Source organism: Ovis aries, chromosome 11 (genome assembly GCF_016772045.2).
Source record: "Ovis aries strain OAR_USU_Benz2616 breed Rambouillet chromosome 11, ARS-UI_Ramb_v3.0, whole genome shotgun sequence".
Classification (NCBI taxonomy): Eukaryota; Metazoa; Chordata; class Mammalia; order Artiodactyla; family Bovidae; genus Ovis; species Ovis aries.
This window is the reverse complement of record NC_056064.1, coordinates 59,783,903-59,796,843: the sequence shown is the minus strand read 5'-3', so window position 1 is coordinate 59,796,843 and position 12,941 is coordinate 59,783,903. Positions and strand designations below refer to the sequence as shown.

The 12,941-nt window shown below is 41.7% G+C and overlaps 1 protein-coding gene across 6 annotated transcripts in view; it reads left to right on the top strand.

The window, feature by feature from the left end:
- The window catches only part of KCNJ2 (potassium inwardly rectifying channel subfamily J member 2), a 37,298-nt gene that overhangs the window by 8,881 nt on the left and 15,476 nt on the right, over nt 1-12,941 (top strand). Inside the window, exons 2-3 of one of the 6 annotated variants that reach the window (XR_009595425.1) lie at nt 6,310-6,523; nt 6,611-11,235. The exons of 2 other annotated variants lie outside the window; for them this stretch is intronic. The gene's annotated coding sequence lies outside the window, so the exon portion shown is untranslated. Of the gene's footprint in view, nt 1-5,644; nt 11,236-12,941 lie in introns of those variants that run through there. 3 more of the 6 variants (XR_009595423.1, XR_006061336.2, XR_009595424.1) reach the window with 3 other exon arrangements.

The following is a 12,941-nucleotide window of genomic DNA, read 5'->3' as shown; positions in this document are numbered from 1 at the left end:
TGAGCATTCTTTGACATTGCCTTTCTTTGGGATTAGAATGAAAACTGACCTTTTCCAGTCCTGTGGCCACTGCTGAGTTTTCCAAATTTGCTGTCATGTTGAGTGCAGCACTTTCATAGCATCATCTTTCAGGATTTGAAACAGCTCCACTGGAATTCCATCACCTCCACTAGCTTTGTTCGTAGGGATGCTTCCTAAGGCCCACTTGACTTCACATTCCAGGATGTCTGGCTCTAGATGAGTGATCACACCATTGTGATTATCTGGGTCATGAAGATCTTTTTTGTACAGTTCTTCTAAGGTTAGTGATCATATATTCAGAGTAACACCAGCCAGTCTGATTGTATATTTCTTCATCTAGAACATTTATCATCAAGCTGAGTTCCTAAGAATTTATCCATATAAAAGTCCAGCTTTCCAAATTCATGTGCTTTCTTTTTGGAGGGGTGCATGAGAGTGGTAAAGAGTGTGCCTGCTGTTGCAGGAGATGCAAGAGATGAGAGTTTGATCCCTGGGTCAGGAAGATTCGGTGGAGAAGGAAATGGCAGCCCACTCCAATATCTTTGCCTGGAGAAGCCCATGGACAGAGGCGCCTAGTGGGCTATAGTCCATGGCATAGCAGAGAGTTGGACACATCTGAGTGACTGGCCACGCGCATATACACTTACATGATTCAATAACAGAGAAAATGGAGCTGATCAGCTATTGACACATGGACTCCAGCATTTAGAAATTAGCTCTAGATCACCATTTTGGCTCAAGAAGAACATCTGACCACACCCACCTGTCCATGGGATTTCCCAGGCCAGAACACTGCAGTGGGTTGTCTTTCCCTCCTCCAGGGGATTTTCCCCGCCCAGAGATCGAACCCACGTTTCTTGTGTCTCATTGAGAGGCAGATTCTTTACCTCTAGCACCGCCTGTGAAGTCCTGTGGCTGCTATAGGCTTCCTTCCCATCCACCCACCTTCCTTTCCATAGCCAGTTTTTGGGGGGAGGGGCAGGGAGAAATCATCATAGCTTTGTTGCTGCCTTCATTTGGGATATATTCTTTGATATCCTTTTGTTTCTTTCTTCTCTCTTGTGTGCGTGTGTGTGTGTGTGTGTGTGTGTGCACACATCAGTTGCTCAGTCATGTCCAACTCTTCAAGACCCCATGGATGTAGTCCACCAGGCTCCCCTGTCCATGGGATTCTCCAGGCAACAATACTGAAGCGGGTCGCCATGCCTTTTCCAGGGGTTCTTCCTGATGCAGGGATCAAACCCAGGTCTCCTGCGCTGCACGTGGATTCTTTACCGTCTCAACCACCAGGGAAGCCCTAATTTTTTAAACTAAACGTTTTACTTTGTATTGGAATATAGCCGATTAACAACGCTGTGATAGCTTCATGTGGCCAACCAAGGCAGTTAGCCGCACACACACATACTTCCTGCCCTGAACCCCCCTCCATCCAGGCTGCCACATGACACTGAGCAGAGCCCCCTGTGCTCTACAGTAGGAATATCCTTTTAAAACAAAGTTTTTGTTTTTTAAAAAAATGCGACTTCTAAGTTTATTTTTCACACTTTTAAAATTTCCCCTTATAGAGCACACAGTCAAAGGTTAAAATCGAATGGGGCTATTTGCAACCCATTTATTAGAACATAAAAGCTAAATGAGTTCATTGAAAGTGTTCTAAGGAGAGAGTGATGGAGTCAGGTCTGATAATAGGCTTTTCTGAGAATAAATGAGACAGTTGTAAAGCCATGCTTGAGTGTATATCAGTGTATAGGTGACCGTATTGATTCCTGGGGCATGCACAATGTGTTATCTTAATGAAAGTCTATTTTAATGTATATTTCGTGGTTATCGTAAATTTACTTGTGATGTTTGAATGAGGGGCATGTTTAGCTTTAGCTTACAGTAAAGGGCCTTCTCAGGTGCCCTATTGGTAAAGAATCTGCCTGCCAGTGCAGGAGACACAGGAGACATGGGTCAATCCCTGGGTCGGGAAGATCCCCTGGAGGAGGAAATGGCAGCCCACTCCAGTGTTCTTGCCTGGAGAATCTCATGGACAGAGGAGCCTGCCGGGCTACAGTCCACGGGGTCACCAAGTCACATGCAACTGAGCCTCTGGGTATACACACACACACAAATTGCCATTTACTGGGTCACTAAAATAAATCATTGATTTTTGTTCTTTATCACACTCTACAGACAACAAAGTTTTCCAAAAATTTGCTGGTGTGCTTGTTTACAAAGGAAACACTCTTGAAAACATCCTTTTTGTGCTCTGATTACTTGCAATGATGGTTGCCAGACTACTTAGTCTTTTTAAGAGTGCGTATGGAGGGAATCCATATTCCTGTAAGACCATTGTGTTGAAGAGACACAAGATCGGTGTTTGTAAACTCGTGTGCAAAGTTAAGAAAGAAAGTAGTATCCCTAAGTTAGTATTTTCTATACTGAAAACTATGATAAGAATATTAATTATAGTAACACCTCTAGATCAACCTTCAGAGATCATCAGCTTAAAGTAACGGCAAAAACAAAGAGAAGAAATAGTATAGTTAAGCCATATTGACTCTCAGAACTGAGACTACCCAGTTCACGGGGAACTAAGGTAATGACTCATATTTTTATTATAACCATTTAAAGGATATGACTTCCGGGGGACTTAAATCCATGCAGGCGTTTTAAAAACTGACTATAACAATTTTATTTCTGGTAGATCAAATTGGTAAGAGATCCAATAAAGTACAATTTATGCCATTTTAGTTTGACCAAAGAGATCATAGAAAAATAACTCTAGACAGAACTTTGCTCAACTCCTTCTTCAGGGTTAAAAAGAGAATTAATTTGCCATGAAATTTTGAATGAATATTTAACCCCAATGATCACTCAGATACCTCTTTCAAGTAAAATATTTTGATGTTAAATGTTATGGATTCGGGGGGAATCCTGTATTAAGGTAATTCATATTATCATTTTCATTTCATTAGAGTAGATTCTGGAACTCAAAATTTCATTAGGATGGAATGAGTTGCCTTTATTTCAATATTTGATGGATTTTCTTCCTAGATTTCCTCATGACATGCAGCCATTTATTACATTTAAAATCTCATCATCTTCCTCTTTGATTTTTTCCCCTCTGTTATGTTTCTCTGCAATTGACTCCTAGCAGCAGTTATTAAAAATCTACCCATCTATACCACACAATCTGAACAGCAAATTGTTCGATATGGAAGTATAGCCATTAATCCTACTATGTAATTGTGTTATAAAAAATATATTGTCTGCCTATCAGAAACAAGCTCACTGGAAATCAGTATTTTCAGGAAGATTTTCACATGTTAGGATCTGATTTACAGGGTCTGCCTATGGGTTTAGCATTTCATGTTGTCAATAATGAAACAAAAAATGAAAGGACAGGGGTAGGGGATTCATGATGAAATGGGCAGCAGTTTCTCTTCCTCTTAAAGAAAACATTGAAATGAGCAGAAGTCCAAAAACCCTTATGTCTTCAATATTGAGCTTTTGATATTAAAGGAAATTTAACTCTTACCCAACAGGTTAAATTAGACTTGTAGGCACATTCAGTGGACTCAGGGAGAAGAGACCAAACCTCAAGTAATTCCTAGAAATATTGAGGAGGAATAAGTTTTTAGGTGACTTTGCACTTCAGTTCCTAGAGGAAATGTACCAGAATTTGCAAAACAATCCAATTTATTCAATTATTTGTAGTTTTGGATGTTTTTCAATCACTACACACTGTTAATTGCAACATTTAATGATCGCTAATGAGGTCGAATTAAAAATTGGTTGGATTGAAGCAACCCAAAGGTAAATAATTACCTGGTGGTTTCACAGACTCCCAGACCCCTTTATAGCAGGGGTCCCCAACCTCCAGGCCACGGACTGGTACCACCTGTGAGACCAGAGTGGCATTAGATCAGAAATCACGGGCACAATAAATGAACCATCCAGAAACCATCCTGCACCCCTGCCCACCCCCATCCTTGAAAAAAAACGTCTTTCGTGAAACCAGTCCCCCTTGCAAAAACTGCTTTATAGAACAGCACAAAGTAAAAGTAAAAGTCTAGCTACAGATTTGCAAAAATCAAGAAAATTAGCAATGTTGAAAAATAGGTCAAACCATATTCAATCTCTGTGGAATCAATTTTGTTTTTTAAAAAATTCTGTTTTTTTTTTAATAATGTGGACCTTTTTTTTTTTTTTTTAACAGTCATTACTGGATTTCTTACCCTACGGTTCGTGCTTTATGGTTTGTCTGTGGTTTTCTTGGCCATAACCCTGTGGGATCTTAGCTTCCAGACCAGGGACAGAACCCTCGCCTGCTGCACTGACAGGTCTTGAAGTCTTAACCACTGCCCCGCCAGGGAAGCCCCTCTGTGGAATCAGTTTTGACAGTCATTGCTTTTAAGGCTTGATATTAACCTTAATTCTATTTTACAAATCCACTTGGAAGCCACTTAATTGTAATATGTAAGTTAATTTGATCAAGATATGTCAATGATAATTAGTTTGAACAGAAAAATGTGATGGTTGAAAACATATGTCACCAGCGTTACGTAGTTAATCCGAAAATAAATCTACAAATATTTCATCTTCACTTTAACAAGAAGGCCTCAACGGTCAAACAAACCCTTCAGTTACATTTATTCAGCCTAGAATCAGAGGGGTGGGAATAGCATACCTGTCTTTCCAACTCAGCATGGTCTTAGCCCGGGCCAGTGGTCAGCAGACTTTTCCCACTCAAGGGCCTAATAGTGAGCAGTTTCGGCTTTGTGGGCCACATATGATCTCTGTCTCATCCACTCAACTCTGCGTCACAGCACGGAAGCAATCAGAGACATTACGTAAGCAAGCAGGCATGGCTCTGTTTCCACACAACGTTATAAACCCAGAAATTGGAATTTTATGAAATACGCAAGGGTCAGACTTCCCAAGTGGTGCAGTGGATGGGAATCTGCCTGCCAATGCAGGGGACACGGGGTCAATCCCTGGCCCGGGAAGGTCCACGTAACTGACTCAGCAATTAAAGCCCGTGTGCCGCAACCACTGGGCCTGTGCCCTGGAGCCCCCCAGCCTAGAACCTGTGCTCTGCGGCCAAAGAGGAATCTGCATGCTGCTGTGACTGGTAGCCCCCTGCTCGCTGCACCTAGAGAAAGCCTGTGTGCAGCAACAAGGGCCCAGCACACACGCACATCAAGCGCCACAAACTCGTCTTTTCCCCCTACTATTTAAGGGCATGAAAATACTCTAAGCTCACAGGCTGCATAGACCACGAGCCGCATCTGGTCTGCGGGCTCTGGTTTGCAGATCCCTGTTCTATGACCACGGAAAGGATGAGCCTCTTGATTTAAAATATTAGACAGACCCAGGTTTCAGAGAATAGCGTTATTTCCTACAGGTCTTCTAATATAAGGGTATTCTCGTAACAAGTGTGAATCGCTGCTCTGGGTCATTTTCTTGCTGCAGATAATTTCCCATGAAAAATGTTCAAACTTATATTGTTTCTTATGAACAAAAGAAGGAGGATATGCTTGGGAGAAAACTCATTTCAGGGTTGGCCTTGTCTGGCGCCAGGGAAGTCCCTCCATAAAAGAATTTTGGAAGAATTGTGTGTTTTTTTCCCACACAGCACTGTATTTATGGAGCTCCATCATTTATGAAACAGACTCCTGTTTCTTTAAGACTCTTGTCACAGAAAGCAGAAGAGCAGTCACCTGGACAGTGGGCCTGTGACTCTCGGGAACCCTAGGACTCTTCCTGCAGCACCCACGGCTGGGGCATCAGTGGTGCCCACCCTCTGGGCTCTGTCTCCATCCTGAGCATCTGACCACAAGGACCACGCTCACGTGGTCCTGACCTCTTTGCCTCTGGCCCGGGGGGAGTCTGTTGACTTGGCTGTTGTCAGAAGAATTGGTTTTTAAAGAGAAACCTTCCAGTGATGTTATCTCTGTGTATGTTCTCCTGGGTTGCTACTTTTTCCCATCTTAATTCAATTCATGGAGAACTTCTAAGACTGAATTCTCTTGAATCAATTATATTCAAAAGTTCCCAAGACTAGCTCTTTGCAATCTCTGCATATCTCAGATGAGCCAGGAAACACTGTGGAGATTTTCCTGGAGGAGTCGGTGTGCAGACTGCAGGGAAGGAGGGAGGCGGGGAGGAGGAGAGGGCGGCCCTGTCAGGGTAGCTCTCCAGCTCTTGCTGCATGAACACAGGCCCCCAGATGCAGCCACAGCCAAGAGCAGGAGTGGGGCTTCGCCCATCAGCGTGACGACAGGTGTCCTTGCTCTCCAGCTGATGGAAAATTCCTGGAGGAGAAAGAGAAGAGAAGAAAGGAAAAGAGGCGGGGAACCAGTTATGAGACCTGAGCTGAGAGCGGGAGAGGCTGACCCCCCAGCCCTGCCCACGTTCTACTGGTTCCCGTAGATCCCTCACTGAAAGCTCGGTGTGCAACAGTACGCTCGCTCACCTAAGGAAGCCCCCACCGCAGGGCTGGGGCAGGGGACGGGTAGGCACCTGCCACACTTTGCGCTCTTTGAAGCATTTGCTCTCATCTATAAAGGAAATAAACACAGCATCCTCTTCTTCTCCCCAGACGCTTCCCTGGCGACACAGTGGTGAGGAACCCACCTGCCAATGCAGGAGACGTGAGTTGGATCCCTGGTCGGGAAGATCCCCTGGAGAAGGAAATGACAACCCACTCCAGTATTCTGGCCTGGGAAATCTCATGGACAGAGGAGCCTGCCCGGGTACAGTGTATGGTGTTGCAAAGAGTCAAACACACTTAGAGACGAAAAACAACAAATTTTTCCCAAAATACTTTCCCCTTGTTAGAAAATCCTCTTCTTATATTTTGTAGAAAGAGGGCAGAGTGTGATTGATGAAAAGTGATATTATCAGAAGTAGTTTTTTTTTTTTTTTTCAAGTCACTGCTAAGACTTTTATCTGCCCATAATTCTTTCTGAAGCCAAGTTCCCTGGCTATTCAAACCATCTTCTTGCCTAGCAAGTTAAGTTTGGGACAAAGCAGTTATTTTTCTAGTACTTTCAGGCAGAATCAAACCATCACAAACCAATCACGGAAGGCTGCTCCCTACAGCCCAATAGTAGAGACGATTTTCCCATGATACAGTGAAACTTTTAGATGCTTCAGAAAGAAAACTCACCAGCAGGTACATCTCTCTGTCTAGAGATCCTTTCTAACCAGAAGGTGCCAACAGGTTCTCTAGGGAGAAGGTTTTTCGACCAGAAGCTTTAGTTATGAGAGTTGCCATTGTTGTTCCTTGCAAGGAAGAGAATAAAAGTGTAATCACAGGAGGTCATGTGTAAATTTATGCTGTTTTTACTGGCACTTAACCCTTTTCCTTCCAGGAATTGTTAGGCTTCTTAGCAGTCATAGATCAGTTCTTGGGTATGTTCTCACCCAGGGTGACTGATTGACGGTAAGATCCCTCCGTTGTCCAACAGAATAGAAGTCAGATCATGTAACTGACTCCCTGGAAATTACGTAAGAGTAATAAATACCTTGGTATTTGCACAGAAAGGAAATTATGCCATTCACTTAACTCAGAGTTTCTCTCAAAATCAAGCCTGTGAGAAAATTTTTTTCTTGGTCTTAGAGGGTCTTCAGAGGAGTTAGGGGTGAATTCTTGGGTCAGAGAGACCTCCAGTACTTATGTGGCTTCAAACGGGCTGCAGGTCAGATAGCTCCAGATGGAGAAGGGGAAGCGGGCTCAGGAGATCCGAGAAAGGACAGAGCGTCCATCAGGGCCTAGGGTTCTTTCTTGTTTTCTTGTCTTTTCTTTCTGTTTGTGGTTTGACGTCATGGCCTGCAAGTCCACTCACAGAGAAGGCTTTCCCTAATGGAGGAATAATTTCAGAAATGATTTTTTTTGTGTGTGTGTGGACTGGACTGTCTCACCTGCAGAAGATGGTTGATGTTTTAGGTGCTCGAGCATGTTGGTGCTTTGGCAGCACGTTACCTTGTAGATTATGCTCTGTGAGGCGGCCGGTGGAGCTGGAACTGCAGAGATGAACCAAGTACTTCGTTAGGACAGGCAGACAATGCTGAGCGCTGTGCCTTGATTACTGACTATGTTTGGGTCCCTGCCTCCCAGCTCCCTTTTTTGGTAGGATTTGAAATAAGGCACAGACCATCGAGAAAAGGAAAGTGAACCAAGACAAGCAATGCAGGAGGAAAGAAGATAGAGCATAGAAAGGGGTAAACTAATTTCTGTGCTTAATTCACTTAGGGAAGAGCACTGATTCATTCCGAGCCCAGGATTAAAGAGGCTTGCATAAATTTAAATTATATTGCTCGGATCTTGAAACTGAGGACATGGCATTGCTGACTAAGCCTTTTGTGCTAAATGATGCTTTGACCGGGCAAATGTTCAGATCACTTCTGCAAGAAAATGCAAATGGCCTTTTCATGATTGTCTTCTCCTCTCAGAAAACTGCTCAAGACATGTATACTCCGCTAGTGTCCTATGGAAATACTGAAGCTGGTTATCCTCAGAGCTGCATAGATCACTGCTGGAAAATACTGAGAGAATTGCTACTTTCTGCTTTGAAGTTTTCATATTTTAATGCCTAAGAAATATGGGTGCAATGGTGAGTAGATGCTTCCTTAAAATTGCAAACTGGAAAATGTAACTGAACTCTGAACACCGTGGAACGAGAATCATGACAGCAAGTCTCTGAGAAGCAGAGCCTCAATGCTGACTACAGCTCTTCTGTCAGAATGAAGCAACTACCAGTCAAAATTGAGCCGTCTCCAACCTCTAAGGGGTTTCTTGGCTGTGTCATCATTCGGCCAACAGATGCAACCCTGTGTGTGTATGTGTGAGTGCAAGCGTCTGTGTTTTATAGATACTCTGATTTTGCTTTCTGCCAATTCATTTTTTAAGTATATTCCTTCCTTTGCCTAATTCTGCACTGAGGAGGCGCTGCATTTTTCTGTAAAATAATAGACATTAAGAGCAGTTTCACTGGGGCTTGCCCTTTCCTCCATGTGGGAAATATATTATTGTGTTTCAAGGATTTTCCTTTCAGAAGCACGACTGCATGTGTTAGCACAGATGAGAGGGTTCATCTCAGTAAACAGGACAGCTAGATCTCCTAACTGATTTTTTTTTCCCCCAAGTTGACTTAACAGGTACACTGTGAGTGTACCTGAAATATGTTCTCACATATTTCAGTTTTCATGCAGGGAAATGACAATCAGGTTACAAAAGAACTTTATTTATAATGTATAACTGACAAGTTCCTGCCTGGCTGAAACGTGGTGACTCAGTTATGCAAGCCCTGTAAAAGAATAGATTTGGGTATAAGTACAAGTTTTGAAATGAGATCTTCTTTGCTGAAAAGAAGATCAGAAGCTGAAACTGATGTGACTGAATGTAAGCCTGTTGTAAATTCAGAGGCCTTCTGCTAACCATAGAAGCTGTTTTCTAAAATGCTTGTTCACAGTGATAATTCATCTGAATTTCTTTAATATTTGAAAATTCACATGCAGGAGAAGCAATATCTAGGTTTGGTCCTAATTAGTACATTAAAACATCTAAGCAAACACCTATCCAACGAGTAATGCCATAACTTGGATTTTCTTTAATCATATACTATAATATAATAATAATATAATTTTTCTGTAATCATATAATGCTATTAATGTTACTTTTCTCTTACCATTTGGCATTCATGTTATTGGTAATAGTAGGATACAAGCATTTTATTTTTGCATAGTCGTGATACACGTTTTATTTATTTGCAACTGATATACAGGGGCTGTGGCTGCTAAAACAAAACTTTATCAAAAGCCTGGAGCCAAATATCATCTGAGGTCGTAGGCCTTCAGTACAGAAACTGGTCAATGAAGAAGGATTGAATTGAATCCTCAGACACTGATCAAATTTATTTTTAAAATGGAAAAATAAAAATCCTCCCACAGCAGGAAAAGTGGGCCAAACATTTGGAATTAGGTTCTGTATAAGGATAAAAAGGCCAAACTTTATATACTACAGTCAGGGTAGAAATTTGGAGGGAATTAGTAAGTGCCTGTGAAAAATGCAGGTCCTATTCTAGGATCTCTCAATTTTTCTGAGGAGAGATGCTATAAAAAGTTATATTCTGCAGAAAGTGGAGGAGGAGGTCCTGGATTTGAAATCAGCAGGTCAGAAGCCATCCTGACAGGTTCCACTCACACAACGAGCTCTCTTGAAATGGGATTTCTATACCTCTGTTTTTAATGAATTAAAATTGGAACTTGGTAAATCATATTTAAAAAAAAAAACGAACAGAAGAGCCCGTGGTAGGACTGTAGCCATAAGCAGCGGAGGAACAAATGGCCGATGACGGCTCCCCCAGGCCTGCTCACGCCTCTTATCTTTCCCCTCCCTCATCTGTGTGCAGAATGCAGAGTCCACTCGCCCTGCTTGCCTTAAGGGTCTAAAATCCGGCTCAGACTTCATGTTCAATTCTCATATCCCTTTATTCCAAGAATTTCTACAAATGCTGGCCACCAACTGGAAAAATTCATGCCACTCACTTATTGAATGTCAATTTCTCTTTCCAGATATAGCTGTAACATTCTCCCGAGTGCATCAGACACTTACCTTTCCAGGGCTGTAGCGCATAATCAGGCTCTGCCATTGACTGCTATGTTATTTAAAGGCTTCTTACGAAAAGGGGGGCTTCCCGAATCTCTTTTAAATCTCTTATTCCTCAAACCAAGTTACTTTCCCATCTTGTAGCAGCAGTGGCAGTCTAAACTACCACGATCTAACTGATTGCCAAAGGTCAGGCGTTTCATGTATATTATTTCTAATCCCTCTAACAGTCACTCACAGCTAACTAGATCAGCGTTGCAGATCGTATCAGGCTGACCGAAAGCCTGAAACCTCTCCCCAGTGTGCAATGCTAGCACCATTGTCAAGGTCATAACTTAGAATATCCTTGAAATTCAATGCAATGGAATTTGATCTGAAATAATTGCAATTTAAAAAAAAAGAGTTGTAAAAGGTCATAAACTTTAAGTAACTCTACATTTGGACACATATTCTAAGAAAACAGCAAGAAACGAAGATAAACGTTCGTCTACAAAGACAGTTAATGCATCCTTGTGAGCATAAAACAAAAATGAATATAGAAGTATCAGAGTAGGCGATTCATCAAAGTATGGTTCAGACACACTATGGAAATAAAATATATGCAAACATTAAAATATATTCTCTCGAATGGTTTTTGATTGTATGACAAGTCAGATACAACTCTTGGTTGTATCTGACTCTTTGCAACTCTGAATTATAGACCGCCGGGCTCCTCTCTCTGTCCATGCGATTCTTCAGGAAAGAATACTGGAGTGGGTTGCCATTTCCTTCCCCAGGGGATCTTCCCAACTCAGGGACCGAACCCGTGTCTTCTGCACCTCTTGCCCTGGCAGATGGATTCTTTACCACTGTGCTACCTGGGAAGCTCTGGTGTATGACAAATGCTTACATATAAAAAGTATGGTACTCATTTTTCAAAAAGTATGGCACAATTGGTTTAAAATTATGAAAAAATAAAGATAAAAAATTAGAAAAAGAACTATAAGACAAAGTGTAAGAAGTAACCAAAGTATTTATAATGATGGGAGTGTGGACTTATTTTATGTCCCTACATTCTTCTGTATTTGTAACGCTTATATTGTACCTTTCTCGCAATGGGCGTATATTACTCTGATAATTAAAACAAAAACACCTAAATACACATTACACTTAAAACCCCACACACATAAGCTGTTAAAACCCATAACCCCAAACCTCGATATTCAGGTATGTATGCGCCTTTCTTTCAAAAATATCATTAAAGTATTGTTGACATTGGGCTTCCCTGGTGGCTCAGCTGGTAAAGAATCCACCTGCAATGCGGGAGACCTGGGTTTGATCCCTGGGTTGGGAAGATCCCCTGGAGAAGGGAAAGGCTACCCACCCCAGTATTCTGGCCTGGAGAGTTCCATGGACTGTATAGTCCATGGGGTTGCAAAGAGTTGGAGATGGCTGATTGTTTACATTACACAAAATATGTTTTGCAATGTCTTTGTAGCGTGTGGCACATTCCTTAAATGTCTACAATAGTGACAAGCTTTGATTGTCTGAAATTGTTGGTTTTGTTGTTAGTTCTGGAAAAAGCCAAGTTGCATGCATCTTATGCCACCGCTACCTGCTGAAGCCACCACCATCCATAAGAGAATGCACCAGAGCTGCAGGCTTTTCATCTTTAAGAGAGCTAACATGCCACAGATCACACACACACACAAAAAATGATCATCGCAATCATTGTGTTAAGAGCCACCACAATGGTGAGGTCTGGCCCTCAGATGCATATTGTAATTTCAGAGTGTAATTGTCTCACCCATGTGAGATAAATAAAGGCTTCCAGAGCCTGACAGAAAATTTACTAAGTAACCACTCAGCAGCTCTGGAAGTGTGAGCTTCTTAAAGAACCATCCCACTTATTGTTGTTGGTTTTAACATATTTGATGAAAAACAAAGATCCTGTAAGTGGACAAAGTGAGCATGCAAATGAGTTCTGAATAAATGAGTGTATGATTTTCTTGTACAGAAACGTATAAACATATGCATAGTTCCAGGCAGACAGGTAATCTTGTTTTTCAAGAGTTCTTTCTCAACTATTCATAACACAGAAAATACAAGGTCTGAAGCATTTAAGTGCTCTGAGAAGCTAAAATAGATGCCATGAATCCATATTCCGAAGCTTTTTTATCCAAAAAGGAAACCAACCAAAACAAGGTAACTCCAAATTTAGCATACGCTCATACTATTTCAAAAATATACATCCACTTTAAGCCCTTTAAATCATATTTACTTTTACTTTGCATATATTTTTAAACACCCTTGGTTACATAATTTCTCAGCCTAGTGCATA